The sequence below is a fragment of the Theropithecus gelada genome, chromosome 2 (assembly GCF_003255815.1).
Source record: "Theropithecus gelada isolate Dixy chromosome 2, Tgel_1.0, whole genome shotgun sequence".
NCBI classification, from domain to species: Eukaryota; Metazoa; Chordata; class Mammalia; order Primates; family Cercopithecidae; genus Theropithecus; species Theropithecus gelada.
Genome location: NC_037669.1, coordinates 52,008,868 through 52,023,659, shown reverse-complemented (window position 1 = coordinate 52,023,659; position 14,792 = coordinate 52,008,868). Strand labels below are relative to the sequence as shown.

At 43.7% G+C, this 14,792-nt stretch overlaps 1 pseudogene; it reads right to left on the bottom strand.

Annotated features, from left to right (window-relative positions):
• Positions 1 to 12,145: 12,145 nt before the first annotated feature.
• Positions 12,146 to 13,437, bottom strand: LOC112619703 (annotated as a pseudogene).
• Positions 13,438 to 14,792: the final 1,355 nt, after the last annotated feature.

Below are 14,792 nucleotides of genomic sequence, written 5' to 3'. Positions count from 1 at the left end.
TACACAACCTGTCCTAACTCTAGGACTAACTTTGCCCACCACTGTTGCTCACCAACCAGAGCTTGCCAGCAGTTCCCCAGAACCTTACTGGTGCCAGTGCACTTTCTCAAAGAGCAATACGTTTCTCTTTTAAAAAAAAACCTCCAACCTCTTCTCTGTTCTTTGGCCATACCAAAAGACTACCCAGGCTGTGTGTATGCCCCAAATTGCAGTTCTTCCTTCACCACTAAGACAGTTTAATTTCAGATATTTGTTTCATGCATTTTTAGTTCGACTTTGACAACATTAATAGCAAATTCTAAATGAATGAGTGTGGCTGTATTCCAAAAACAGGTGGCAGGAGAGTTTGAGCTGTGGGTCACAGTTTGCCAAACCATGAACCACAACAAAGGTGGGAAAGAGCAGGATGTGTTGGGGAATAAAACACGAGAAAGTACAAAAATATACTCTGCAGTATGTATGTAGAGCAGGAAGCAAAGAGAGACCCATTGATGTCCACTGAAGAACTAGGTGGTATTAACTCCTTGTGGCAGAAACTGTTTCCCCTTTTCCATAGTAATAGCTGGGCACATGGCTACTAGAATATAGACTACACTTTCCAGTGCCAGAATATACACCAGTGGCAGCTTCTGACAATGTTGCTTAAAACACATCTGGCATATGATCTTTGTCCCTTTTTTCTCTTCCTCAGTCCAACTAGCTGGAAGCCAGTAGAGAAAGCTCACAGAATGCAAGGTTAATATATGAAAGTCAGTTAAATTCTTTTTTTTTTTTTGAGACCGAGTCTCGCTCTGCCACCCAGGCTGGAGGCCAGTGGCAAGATCTCGGCTCATTGCAAGCTCCGCCTCCCAGGTTCATGCCTTTCTCCTGCCTCAGCCTCCCGAGTCGCTGGGATTACAGGTGCCCGCCCCCACACCCAGCTATTTTTTTTGTATTTTTAGTACAGACGGGGTTTCACCATGTTGGCCAGGATGGTCTCCATCTCCCGACCTTGGCATCCACACGCCTCAGGCTCCCAAAGTGCTAGGATTACAGGCATGAGCCACCGCGCCAGGCCTGCATTCTTTTTTTTTTTTTTTTAAGATGAAGTCTTGCTCTGCCGCCCAGCCTGGAGTGCAGTGGTGCGATCTCAGCTCCTTGCAACCTCCGCCTCCCGGGTTCAAGCGACTCTTCTCCCTCACCCTCCCGAGTAGCTGGGATTATGGGTGCCCCACACAATGCCCGGCTATTTTTTGTTATTTTTAGTAAAGACAAGGTTTCACCCTGTTGGCCAGGCTGGTTTTGAACTCCCGACCTCATGATCCATCCGCCTCAGCCTCTCAATGTGTCCGGAATTGGTTCCTTCCGGTGGGTTCTTGGTCTCGCTGACTTCAAGAATGAAGCCTCAGACCCTCGCAGTGAGTGTTACAGCTCTTAAAAGATGGTGTCTCCCGAGTTTGTTCCTTCAGATGTTCAGATGTGTCCAGAGTTTTTTCCTTCTGGTGGGTTCCTGGTCTTGCTGACTTAAGGAGTGAAGCCGCAAACCTTCGCAGTGAGTGTTACAGCTCACAAAGGTAGCGCGCACCCAAACACTGAGCAGCAGCAAGATTTGTCCCAAAGACCAAAAGAATAAAGCTTCCCCACTGCGGAAGAAACGCGAATCACTTGTCGCTGCTGGCTTGGGGGGGCCGCTTTTATTACCTTATTCCCTGCCCCCGTCCTGCTGATTGGTCCATTGTACAGAGTGCTGATTGGCCCATTTTACAGAATGCTGATTGGTCCGTTTTTACAGAGTGCTGATTGGTGCATTTACAAACCTTTAGCTAGACACAGAGCACTGATTGGTGTGTTTACAATCCTTTAGGTAGACAGAAAAGTTCTCCAAGTCCCCACCCGACCCAGAAGCCCAGTCGGCTTCACCTCTCACCAAAGTGCTGGGGTTACAGGTGTGAGCCACTATGCTGGGCGAGTTGCATTCTTATATGCTAATAGTGTATAATTATAGAGTATATATGTGTGTGTATATGTTATTTATTTATTTATTTATTTGAGACACAGTCTCACTCTGTTGCCCAGGCTGGAGTGCAGGGGTGCAATCTCAGCTTACTGCAGCCTCTACCTTCCAGGTTCAAGCGATTCTCCTGCCTCAGCCTCTCTCATAGCTGGGATTACAGACACCTGCCACCACACCTGGCTAGTTTTGTATTTTTGGTAGAGATGGGGTTTCACCATGTTGGCCAGGCTGATCTTGAACTCCTGACCTCAAGTGATCTGCATGCCTCGGCCTCCCAAAGTGCTGGGATTACAGATGTGAGCCACTGTTCCCGGCATATATATAATGTATAACATCACCTATAAAAAGAAATACTTAGGAATAAGCCTTACAAAATGTGTATAAGATCTGTATATGAAAACACCTTGATGAAAGAAATCAAAGAAGATCTAGATAAATGGGGAGATATTCTGTGTTCATAGGTTGTAAAGACTTAATACTGTTAAGATGTCAGTTCTTCCCAATTTGATCTATTGGTTCTATTGGTTCAACACAATCCTAATAAAATCCCAGCAAAGTATTTTGTAGACATTAACAAACCGATTCTAAAACTTCCATGGAAAGGCAAAAACCCTAGAGTAGCTAGCACAATACTGAAGAAGAGCAAAGTCAGAGAACTTACACTAGCTGATTTCAAGGCTTGCTATAAAGTTATAGTAATCAAGACAGTGTGGTATTGACAAAGGAATGAATAGGTCAATGGGAAAGAATAGAGAACCCAGAAACATCTACAAAAATATAGTCAAAGCTGGGCATGGTGGCTCACTCCTGTAATCCCAGCACCTTGGGAGGTCGAAGCAGGAGGATTGCTTGAGGCCAGGAGTTCAAGACCAGCCTGGGAAACAAAATGAGCTCCTCTGATTTCTAAAAATATTAGAAAAAAATATAGTCGACTGGCCAGGCACGGTGTCTCATGCCTGTAATCCCAGCACTTTGGGAGGCCGAGGCTGGCGGATCACAAGGTCAGGAGATGGAGACCATCCTGGCTAACACGGTGAAACCCCATCTCTATTAAAAAATACAAAAAATTAGCCAGGCGCAGCGGCGGGCGCCTGTAGTCCCAGTTACTTGGGAGGCTGAGGCAGGAGAATAGCATAAACCCGGGAAGCTGAGCTTACAGTGAGCCAAAATCGCACCACTGCACTCCAGCCTGGGTGACAGAGCGAGACTCCGTCTCAGAAAAAAAAAAAGAAAGAAAAAGAAAAAGAAAAAGAAAAGTTGTACTTTTGTACTTTTTCTGCAAAAAAAAAAAAAAACTACACACAGACCTTACATCTTCCAAAAAATTAACTCAAAATGAATCATAGGGCCTGGCACAGTGGCTCATGCCCATAATCCCAGCATTTTGGGAAGGCTAAGGCAGGTAGATTGCTTGAGTCCAGGAGTTCGAGACCAGCCTGGCCAATATGGTGAAACCCCACCTCTGCTAAAAATACAAAAATGCATGCGCCTCTGGTCCCAGCTATTCAGGAGGCTGAGGTGGGAGGATTGCTGGAATCTGGAAGGCAGATGTTGCAGTAAGCTGAGATCGCACCACTGCACTCCAGCCTGGGCAACAGAGTGAGCCACTGCACTCGGCCCAAGTTGGACTTTATTAAAAGTAACACTTACTGCTATATCCTATCTCAAAAAAAAAAGAAATAAAAATCATAGACCTAAATGCAAAACATAAAACTATAAAATGCATAGAGGAAAATATAAGAGAAAATCAGTGTGAGCTTGGGTTTGGCGATGAGTTTTTAGATACAACATTAAAAGCATGATTCATGAAAGAAAAAAGTTGGACTTTATTTCTTTTATTTATTTATTTATTTACTTATTTATCTATTTATTGAGATGGAGTCTCGCTCTGTTGCCAGGCTGGAGTGCAGTGGCAGGATCTTGGCTCACTGCAACCTCTGCCTCCTGAGATCAAGCAATTCTCCTGCCTTAGCCTCCTGAGTAGCTGGGACTACAGGCATGCACTATCATGTCCAGCTAATTTTTGTATTTTTAGTAGAGACGGGGTTTCACCATGTTGGCCAGGTTGGTCTCTACCTGTTGACCTCGTGATCTGCTGGCCTTGGCCTCCCAAAGTGCTGGGATTACAGGCGTGAGCCACTGCACTTGGCCCAAGTTGGACTTTATTAAAAGTAACACTTACTGCTATACCAAAGACACTGCTAAGAGAATAAAAAAAGCAGCCACAGACTGAGAAGCAATAATTGCAAATTACATTTCTGGTAAAGGACTTATATCAAAAAATATACAAATAACTCTTAAAATTCAACAGTAAGAAAACAAACAACCCATTTAATAATGTTACAAAGATCTTAACAGATAGCTCACCAAAGAAGAATACAGATGGCAAATAGGCACAAAATAATACTTAACCTCTTTTTTTTTTTTTTTGAAATAGAGTCTCGCTCTGCGCTCTGTTCCCCCGGCTGGAGTGCAGTGGCGCAATCTCGGCTCACAGGAAGCTCTGCCATCTGGGTTCAAGCAATTCTCCTGTCTCAGCCTCAGCTGGGACTGCAGGCACATGCCACCATGCCCATCTAATTTTTGTATTTTTAGTAGAGATAGGGTTTCACCATCTTGGTCAGGCTGGTTATGAACTCCTGACCCCAGGTGATCCACCCACCTCGGCCTTCCAAAGTGCTGGGATTACAGGTGTGAGCCACCGTGCCCAGCCAACCTCTTTTGTTTTTAGGGAATTGCAAATTAAAACAACAATGAGCAATCACTACACACTTACTCTAATAGCTAACATCCAAAAAACTGACACCACCAAATGCTGGGAAGGATGTGACGCAACTGGATTCATTGTTAGTGGGAATGCAAAATGGTATGGTCACTTTGGAATACAGTTTTGGCAGTTTCTTATAAGCTTACCACATATATAGCTTTACCGTACCTTCCAGCCAGCAATCGCATTCCTAGGTAATTATGCAACTGATCTGAAACTTACCTCCACACAAAAGCCCGCACATGAATGTTTGTAGCAGCTTTATTCATAATAGCTAAACACTGGAAGCAACCAAGATGTCCTTTGATTGGTGAATGGGTAAACAAACTACAGTACATCCATAAAATGGAATATTCTTCAGCAATAAAAAGAAATGCACTATTGTTGATGATAAACACAGCCAGACATTAGTTAGAGCAGTGAAAACAGATTTTATTCAGTAACTACTGACAGCAGGGGAAAGAGCTGAGCTCCATTCCAATTTGTGCAGAGGTGATTTGGATGTTTTAAAGGGAGAATGAGGGAGCCAGGAGAGCGGGTCTCTGTAGAATCAGAGAACTGAAAAATTACAAAGGGTTGGTCAGTGCAATTAGGCCAGCTCTGTTTGTTCTATCCTCCCTCAGAGAGTGGGAGACAGAGGCCCTAACATCATGAAACGTTCCTGATGATTACATTTCAGATGAATGGCTTTCAGGTCCTTGAGAAAAACTCTTCTGAGTTATAAGAGATACATATTCGCAATTGTAAGCTGTTTCTAGTACATGCTTTAAGAAAGGGAGGTCAGAGGCTTATCATGAGATATTGGCTAGAATAGACAGTAAGTTCTCCAGGCAACTTGAGCTTTCTCAGCCATTTTAACAAGGTCTGGGGTCATTCTAGGGACATGTTCTTATGGTCAAATCTCTTAGTGCAGGGGTTTAGATGGATTGTTATATGCCAAGAGTTCTGTCTACCTCCCCTCCCCTCCCCTCCCCTTCCCTTCCCTTCCCTTTTTTCTTTTCTTTTCAGACCGAGTCTCGCTCTGTTGCCCAGGCTGGAGTGCAATGGCATGATCTTGGCTCACTGCAACCTCCACCTCCAGGGTTCAAGCGATTCTCTTGCCTCAGCCTCCCTAGTAGCTGAGATTACAGGTGTCTGCCACCATGCTCAGCTAATTTTTGTAGTTTAGTAGAGATGGGGTTTCACCATATCGGTCAGGCTGGTTCGAACTGCTGACCTCAGGTGATCTACCTGCCTCAGCCTCGCAAAGTGCTGGGATTATAAGCATGAGCCACTGCGCCTGGCTAAGTTCTGCAGTTCTCGTGGAAAGACATAGATGAATATTAAATGCATATTACTAAGTAAAAGATGTCAGTCTGAAAAGGCTATATTCTGTATGCTTCCAACTATACGACATTCTGTAAAAGGCAAAATTATAGGCCGGGCGCGGTGGCTCACACCTGTAATCCCAGCCCTTTGGGAGGCCAAGGCGGGCAGATCATGAGGTCAGGAGATCAAAACCATCCTGGCTAACACGGTGAAACTCCGTCTCTACTAAAAATACAAAAAGTTAGCCAGGCGCAGTGGCAGGTGCCTGTAGTCCCAGCTACTCAGGAAGCTGAGGCAGGAGAATGGCATGAACCCAGGAGGCAGAGTTTGCAGTGAGCCGAGATCACGCCACTACACTCTAGCCCGGGCGATAGAACGAGACTCCATGTCAAAAAAAAAAAAAAAATAAAGGCAAAATTATAGAGACAGTAGAATGGTCAGTTGTTGCCAGGGGCTCCAGAAGAAGGAGGAAAAGGTGACTAGGTAAAGCAGAGGGGATTTTTTAGGATGATGAAGGTATATACAGCAACTATATATAATACTCTAATAGTGAATTCACAACACTATGCATTTGTCAAAACCTATAGAACTTTACAGCACAAAGGATGAATCTTAACATGTGCAAAGTTTCTAAAATCATTTAGGAGGTCAGGGGATTTCGGGGTGGAAAGCAGAATGTGATGAAACAATGCAACTGCATTATAAATGTATGCAACCACCTCACTGAATGCAGGGTGGGAGAAAGGTGCTGACCTAAGTAATTCAGGCAGATCCCAAAACTGGGGCTCAGTCTGGGAGGGTTCTTAGCTTCACTCAGGAAAGATTTCAAGAGGGAGCCAACAGTGAAGAAAACAAGTTTATTCGAGCAATGTTGTACAGCAAAATGGCTGCTCCACAGACAGAACAGGGCTTTCTTATGGGCAGAGTGGCCTAAAGTAGCACTACTGGATTGCTGGCTAGCTCTATTTATACTCACACTCAATTATGTGCAAAATAAGGGGTGGGTTATTCACAAACTTTCTGGAAAAGGGGCGGGGCATCCCCAGAATCATATAAGGTAACTTCTGGGTTGTTGCCATGGCAGCATTTGTAAATGGTCGTGGCACTGGTGGAAGTGACATGCCAATGCAAATAAGCAGTGAGGGTAACTAGAGGTTGCTTTCGTGGGCATCTTGGTCCTAATTGGTTTGGGCTGCCTTCTTTGTAAATCCTGTTTAGATAAGGAGGGTTGTGAAAAGAAGTCCTGTTGATCTCCTACCTCATAAGTAACTTTGGAAATGAATGGAATCTGCAAAACTAAAGACACAAGAAGATATACACAAGCACTATCCTCTAGTCTGTGAAGCTGTTTCCCATGGGGTACAGGTTAGCCACTGTGATATCACTATGTGTGTGTGTGTGTATATATATATATACACACACACACACATATATATATACTTGGAGAATTGGGTAAATGAGTGGCCAGGATTCTCATTGTTGGAGTAGGAGTTATAGTGAAACAAGGGGAGGAAGCTAGAATTATCCATTGGATAATGGATTCAAATTGGACACATCAGTATAAATTTGTGTTTAGCTTAAGAGAGATACAAATAATTACATATAGAAATATACATAGATATGTGGATATGCATGGATTAGTATACATACATCTATCTCCTTGTCTATCAGCTGAGAGAGTCTACAAGCAATGACACCCCAGTAGGAACAATTATATCTAGCAGCCAAAACTTGATTTCTAATACCATTCTCCAGTAAAAGGAACCAGGGATACTTGGAGAAATAGCTGATTTTCAGGAAATATGCAAGATGAGCCTGAAGCATCTTCTAATGCCAGTAAATAAGGAAGTGCTCAAACACGCACACACTCACATGGACACATGAGATCAGGGTATGTCAAAGGAACACAGGAACCAACTGAAAGAGTTCCCAATGGCCAAAGCTGGAACAATTAAAAAAAAAAAAAAGTAAAGTAGTATTGGATTAGAACTCAAAGTATAAAATATCCATAAGTCCATACTCATATAAATAGATGGTTAAATAAATAAATAAATGTGGGAGAATAGATGAATATCTAGTGCAGAACAATTTCAAATAATTTATGTAGATAATCCTCCCTTAAGGAAGTGGAGCATAACACCCCACTCCTTAGATGTGGGCTGCACGTAGTGACTTTCTTTTGAAAAGTAGAGTATGGAAAGAGAGGTGGGGGAAAGGAATAACTTTATAGTGAAGAAACCTGACAAACACTACTTCAAGCTAGGTGGTGAAGGTTAACATCAACAGTGATAATTCATGCTGATATTATGCACCCCAGAGATGTGATGAGAATGATGCTTTACCTCTGTGGTCTTCCTTGCAGGAGCTCATTACCCCAGTCTAATTATAATAAAAACATCAGACAAATCTCAGCTGAAGGTCATTCTGTAAAATACTTTAACAGTACTCCTCAAAACTGTCAGCATCATCAAGAACAGGGAGAGTCTGAGAAACTGTGATATGGTTTGGTTTTGTGTCCCCACCCGAATCTCATCTCGAATTGTAATTCCCATAATTCCCACGTGTCAAAGGTGGGACCAGGTGGAGGTAATTGGATCATGGGGGCGGTTTCGCTCATGCTATTCTCGTGATAGTGAGTGAGTTCTCATGAGATCTGATGGTTTTATAAGCATCTGGCATTTCCCCTACTTGCACTCACTCCATCCTGCCGCTCTGTCAAGAAGGTGCCTGCTTCTCTTTGCCTTCTACCATGCTATATAAGTTTCTGAGGCCTTCCCAGCAATGCAGAACTGTGAGTCAACTAAACCTGTTTCCTTTATAAATTATTCAGTCTTGGGTATTTCTTCATAACAGTGTGAGAACAGTCTAATACAAACTATCATAACCAAGATGAGCCTAAGGAGACATGACAACTAAAGGTGGTATCCTGGAACCAAAAAAGAACTTTAGGTAGCCAGGCACAGTTGTTCATGCCTATAATCCCAGCATTTTGGGAGGCTGAGGAGGGCGGATCACCTCAGGTCAGGAGTTAGAGACCAGCCTGGCCAACATGGCAAAACCCCATCTCTACTAAAAATACAAAAATTAGCCAGGCATGGTGGCGCATGCCTGTAGTCCCAGCTACTCAGGAGGCTGAGGCAGGAGAATCACTTGAACCCGGGAGGTAGAGGTTGCAGTGAGCCAAGACTGTGCCACTGCACTCCAGCCTGGGTGAGACTCCGTCTCAAAAACAAAAACAAAAAAACCCCAAAAAACAAACAAAAAAAGGACATTAGGTAAAAACCAAGGCAACCTGAAAGAAATATAGTCTTTTAGTTAATAATAATGTATCAACAGTGGTTCATTAATTGTGACAAATATACCATGTCAATGTAAAATTGTTAATAATATGGGGAACTGGATGTGGAGATATAGGAATCTTTCTATTGTGTTCACAATTTTTCCATAATTCTAAAACTGTTCTAAAATTAAAAGATTATTTTAAGAAATGTGAGGAACAAAGAACTAAAAACTGGATAGAAAAATGGGAGAAAGATATTAATAGATAATTCACAAAAAGATATAAAAAGGGCCTCCATACATTTGAAAAAAATCACACTCATAATTAGAGAAATGCAAATTAAAACAACACTGAGATACCATTTCTCACCCATAAGATTGACAGAGACTAAAATGCATAACAACACATGCATTTGCATAACACATAGGCTGTGGGGAAACAGACATTTTCCCACACTGCTGGTGAGAATGCAAACTGGTGCAGCCCTTGTGGAGGAGAATTTGGCAGTAGCTAAGAAAGCTACAAACGCATTTACCTTTTGACTCAGTAATCCCTCCCCTTGGAATCTACCTGAAGATAAAAAACATGAGGCCGGGTGCAGTGGGTCACACCTGTAATCCCAGCACTTTGGGAGGCTGAGGCAGGAGAATTGCTTGGGAGGTCAAGTGTGCAGTGAGCTATCATCACGCCACTGCACTCCAGCCTGGGTGACAAAATGAGACCCTGTCTCAGAAGAAAAGAAAGAAAATGCATATTTATAAGGCTATTCGTTGCAGCATTATTTATAATTACAAAATATTGGAAAAAAACTTAAATGTCCATAGATAGAAGAGTGGTTGAATAAACTATGACATCTCCAGCAATGGAGTACCATATAGCTGAAAAAATGGATGAGATCTCTATGAGTTGATATGGGGTGATTTCCATATATACAGTTAAGGGGGAAAGAAAGCAAAGTGCAAAAAAGTATCCATGGCATGGTACTGGTCGTGTAAGAAAGAAGAGGTTATAGGAAAATACACATTTCTGCTCATTTGTGCAAAAGAAATCTAGAAAAGGTAAACCAGAAATTAAAGAGTTTGGCTACCTACAGGGGGTATGTTGAATGGGGTGACAAGAAGGAAGGTATGGAAGCGACACTTTATTGAGTATACCTTTTTGGTTAGCCTTGACTCCAGGAACAATAGTAATGTTTCACATACTCCCCAGATAAAGAAACAATTAAAACCAACCAGGGGTGGGCGCAGTGGCTGAAGCCTGTAATCCCAGCACTTTGGGAGGCCGAGACGGGCGGATCATGAGGTCAGGAGATCGAGACCATCCTGGCTAACACGGTGAAACCCCGTCTCTACTAAAAAATACAAAAAACTAGCCTGGCGAGGTGGCGGGCGCCTGTAGTCCCAGCTACTCAGGAGGCTGAAGCAGGAGAATGGCGTAAACCCGGGAGGCGGAGCTTGCAGTGAGCTGAGATCCAGCCACTGCACTCCAGCCTGGGCGACAGAGCGAGACTCCGTCTCAAAAACAAAACAAAACAAAACAAAACAAAAACAAAAAAAAAACCAACCAGAACGTTGGGGAAACCCAAGCTGGAATACAAACACTAGCAAATCAACCTAACTTTATTCCAAATGAATAACAGACCATACCAAAGGGACGGAAAAGACCTAACTTAAGTTTAACTGTGGAATATATAATTTGAATGGGATTCTGTAAGGCTACAGACAAAAAGAACTGCATATAAATACTGTACTCTAGTTAGCAAATTTGTTTCTCACTGGGGTATGGGTTAGCAATTCTGCAAGTAGTGTATATGTATACTAGGATTGAACAAATAAGTAAATATAGCTAATGAGAACAATATTTATTACTGTAAAAAAAAAATAGTTACAAATGGCTGGGCACAGTGGCTCATGCCTGTAATCCCAGCACTTTGGGAGGCCGAGGTGGGTGGATCACCTGAGGTCAGGAGTTCAAGACCAGCCTGGCCAACATGGTGAAACCCTGCCTCTACTAAAAATACAAAAATTAGCCGGGCGTGGTGGCGTGTGCCTGTAATCCCAACTCTGGGGGGCTGAGGCAGGAGGATCACTTGAACTTGGGAGGCGGAGCTTGCAATGAGCTGAGATCATGCCACTGTACTCCAGCTTGGGCAACAGAGCAAGACTCCATCTCAAAAGGAAAAAAAAAAGTTACAAACAAGAAAAGATAGAGGGATAGAATGAACCCTTTAGTGTTGGGTTGAAATCAGATATCTCAGTATGAACTTGTGGGGTTTTTTATAGATAGAGATGTATGTGTGTGAGAGTTAGTGTACACATACATATTTTATAGCTTTGTCCTCTGAGAGGACCTAGAAGAAATGACATCTCAGTAGCAATGAGCATAGCCAGAACCCAGATATTGGTTTCTAAGTACCACTTTCCAATAAAAGGAACCAGTGCTCCTTAGAAAAGTGGATGGTGATTATAGGGTTAGAACAGGGAAAATATAAGATAAGCCTAGAATATCTTTTGTTATAAAAATAAATAAATAAAAGAAAGAAAGGAAATGCTCCAAAAAGAATAGGGGCTTGTCAAAGGAACATAGGAGCCAACTTGAAGGAGCTCTCAATGGGCAAACCAAGAGCAATTTGAGGAACAAAATAAATAGTAATGTTATTGGATTGTAACCCAAAATACAGAATGAATATACAGGAGACCACATGTTTATTTGTTGATTTTTAATTTATTATTATTATTTTACCTCTGAACTTTTTATTGGCCTCCTGCTCCCCAAAGGGTACCCTGCTTCTGCTGGCTTAATGTTTCAGAATTTTGGCGTCGTTGGTCTCAGACACCACTTTGCCATCAACTATCTGGCGGGTGGTGGTTTTCTGGATGGTTTGCATGGAGTTGCCGCTGTCCAGGGCATCAAGATTGAAGTCCTCAGGCAGCAGTAGGTGGCAAACTCAGCCTCCAGCTTGACCTTGATGTTCAGCAGGGCCTCGTACTCCTGGGTCTGGCTGTCCGTCTGCCCGAGTCAGTGACAGCTCTGACTCCAGGTGCAGCAAGATCCCATTGAGCTGCTCTATCTGCAGGGTGTAGCGGGCCTCCACCTCCCTCAGGCTGTTCTCCAAGCTGGGCTTTAGATTTCTCATGGAGTCCAGCTCAATCTCCAAGGACTGGACTGTATGTCTCAGCTCTGTGAGCATCATCTCAGCAGCTCCAACCTCGGCAGACTACATGGTGACCACTGTGGTGCTCTCCTCAATCTGCTGAGACCAGTACTTGTCCAGCTCCTCTCGGTTCTTCTGAGACAGCTTGTCATATTGGGCTTGGATATCTGCCATGATCTTGGTGAAGTCCTGAGATTTGGGGGCAGCTACCTCCACGGTCAGCCCAGAGCTGGCAATCTGGGCTTGTAGGCCTTTTACTTCCACCTCGTGGTTCTTCTTCATGAAGAGCAGCTCCTCCTTGAGAGCCACGATCTCTGTCTCCAGCTGCAGCTGAGTGACATTGGTGTCATCAGTGACTTTGCAGAGCCCATGGATGTTGTTCTCCACAGACTGGCGCATGGCCAGCTCTGTCTCATACTTGACTCTAAAGTCATCAGCAGCAAGACGGGCATTGTCGATCTGCAGAACGATGCGGGCATTGTCCACAGTATTTGCGAAGATCTGAGCCCTCAGGTCCTCGATGGTCTTGAAGTAATGGCTCCAAGTCTCTGACCTGAGGTCCCTTCTTCTCCAGGTGCTCCCAGATTTTGCTCTCCAGCCTCTGGTTCTCGGTCTCCAGGCTCTGTCTAGGTAGGAGGCCAGGTGGTTGTTCAGGCTTTGCATGGTCTCCTTCTTTTTCTGGATGCCTCCCATTCCTGCCAGACCCCCAGCCAAACCCGCGGCCAGGTCCCCGGACCCTATGCTGCCCTGGAAGCTGGTGGAGCGGGACACAGAGATCCAGGAACCAGAGCCCCCAGCACCTGCATAGACGCTGACCATGCTGCTGACCAGCTGGGCGCCATAGCTGGGCACCTGGACAGAGCCCAGGGACTGGTAGTTGGTGGAGAAGGTGGAGCGATTGCTGAAGCTCATGCTGTCCGGGGAGGAGGGCGAGAGGACAGGACTCAGCTTTGCCGACTACCTATTCTTATTTTTTAATAGAGATTGGGTTTTGTCATGTTGCCCAGGCTGGTCTTGAACTCTTGAGCTCAAGTAATCCTCCTGCCTCGACCTCCCAAAGTGCTGGGACTACAGGCATGAGCCACTGTGCCTGGCCAGAGACCACAGATTTAAATAAATAATTGAAAAATAAATAAATGGGGGAGAAATGACCATATCTTCCTTCCAGAAGAGTTTTAATTAATAAATGTAGAAGGAGACTGGATGCAATGGTGCACTCCTATAATCCCAGCACTTTGGGAGGCTGAGATGGGAGGATCGCTTGAGCTCAGGAGTTTGAGACCAGCTTGGGCAACACAGTGAAACCCTATCTCTACAAAAAATTAGCCAGGCATGGTGGCACAAGCCAGTAGTCCCAGCTACTTAGGAAGCTGAGGTGGGAGGATCACTTAAGTCCAGGAGGTCGAGACTACAGTGAACTGAGATCGCATTACTGCACTCTAGCCTGGGTAACACAGCAAGACCCTGTCTCAAAAAAAGAGAAACAGGGAAATAGAAAAATCACCATTAAACAGTAATATTCATAAAAGAAAGATCCACCAATGGATGCTAAAATTAGTAGGTGGAATTTTGAGAAGAAATAGGATATTTTGGTCATCTCAAAAAATCTCCTCCAAGATATTTATTCGGTGCAATTTCTTAAGTTAATAAAATTTAAACGCAAATTTACAAAAAGTATAAAATTATTAATTACAAAGAGAAACATAGCAACTTTATAGTAGAGAAACTCAACCCAGACACAGTTTAGCTAAGTGATCAAGATGAACACCAGCAGTGAGAAGACTTAGTGACATCACAAAGCCCCTGCTCCGATGCACTGAAGAAAGCATAACACTGCTTGTGCTGTATCCTAGCCAAAAAATGCGTAACTTCAACCTAATCACGAGAAAAGCCTTAGACAAACCCAAACTGAGGGACATTCTGTAAAATAGCCAACCAGTTCTTTTAAAAAGTATCAAGGTCATTAAAAACAAGAGAAGGTGGAGAAAGAGTCACAGATTGGAAGATACTGAAGAGACCTGGAAACTAAATATAACGAGTAACCCTGAATTGGATCCTTCTACAGGAATAGGACATTGACGGAAAAATTGGTGAAAACAATTTTTTTTTTTTTTTTGGAGGCAGAGTCTCGCTCTATCCCCCAGGCTGGAGTGCAGTGGCACGATTTTGGCTCACTGCAATCTCCGCCTCCCAGGTTCAAGTGATTCTCCTGCCTCAGCCTCCTGAGTAGCTGGGATTACAGGCGCCTGCCACCACGCCCAGCTAATTTTTATATTTTTAGTAGAGACGT